The sequence below is a fragment of the Trichechus manatus genome, unplaced genomic scaffold (genome assembly GCF_000243295.1).
Source record: "Trichechus manatus latirostris isolate Lorelei unplaced genomic scaffold, TriManLat1.0 scaffold00057, whole genome shotgun sequence".
NCBI classification, from domain to species: domain Eukaryota; kingdom Metazoa; phylum Chordata; class Mammalia; order Sirenia; family Trichechidae; genus Trichechus; species Trichechus manatus.
This window is the reverse complement of record NW_004443993.1, coordinates 236,904-238,150: the sequence shown is the minus strand read 5'-3', so window position 1 is coordinate 238,150 and position 1,247 is coordinate 236,904.

The following is a 1,247-nucleotide window of genomic DNA, read 5'->3' as shown; positions in this document are numbered from 1 at the left end:
CTTGGGACTTTCTAGCCTCTACAATCAAGTGAGCTGTTTCCTTGATATAATCTCTCTTTCTATATATATTTATACTCTTTACTGGTTTTGCTTCTCTAGAGAACCCAGCCGAAAACGCTACTCTAGACAACCTATAAATGGAACAAAGGAATAAGGGAAACCATGTCATTATTGAAAGAAGTCAGGTCATTTGAAAAGGGATTGTAGAAAGTGATTCTGAAAGATGCAAAAATTTCAGGAACAAGGGAATAAGCAAAGTCCAGAAAGCTAGGGAGTAATTGACAAAGGACTCAAAATTGACAAATTTAGGGAGCCTCAGAAGTGGGAACTGGTGCTACTGGTGCTACTTATTCTGCAGTTTTCTTGGGAACATCTTGCTTTGCATCTGGTCAGTACAGGTTGTATTTCAGGTCAGCCTTGTTCATTTTCCCGTTTGTTTCATTTCCTCCTTGGTTCCAACTCAGGTAAGTCTGAAAGAACATCTTTTCCTGATTCCCCTGTAAACTCACTGGGTAGACACTTGCTTTGCCACTTACAGTCTACCATGTTCTATATTCCAGAGAGTGCTCCTCGGGGGAAAAAAAGGCACCTGATTGGGATACTTTGTGCCTTCTGAAGGAAAAGGGATAGAGCATAGAGCGACAGTCTCATACCATCTGGAAAAGCATCCTAAGCCAAAACGATCATTTTGGGACCTACGGAATAATAATGCTGATTTAATTTGAGATAGAGAACAAGTAAAAATAGTTTAGCAAAAGAATAAGCCGCGGTCATTTAATGATGCAATATTCTTTATCAACTCAATTATTGTTGTTGTTAGGTGCCATCGAATCGGTTCTGACTCATAGCAACCCTATGTACAACAGAACGAAATATTGCTTGGTCCTGCACCATCCTGAAATCATTCTTATGCTTGAGCCCATTGTTGCAGCCACTATGTCAGTCCGTCTAGTTGAAGATCTTCCTCTTTTTCACTGACCGTCTACTTTACAAAGCATCATGTCCTTCTCCAGGATGAAACTGTTTATAATAGAATTTAGCAGTCAAGGGATGATTTTTTTAATAAATAAAATAAAATGGATACTTACCTTGTAATATGCCCATACTTCCAGTAAAGAAGGAAGATAAATTTAATAAAAATGGTCAAATGGTCAACCAATATATAGATTTGTACAAGATATTAGGGAAGTAAATAAATTAGTTTTTCCATTAACCCCCGTAGTTCCTAACCCTGCAACTGTTCTGCT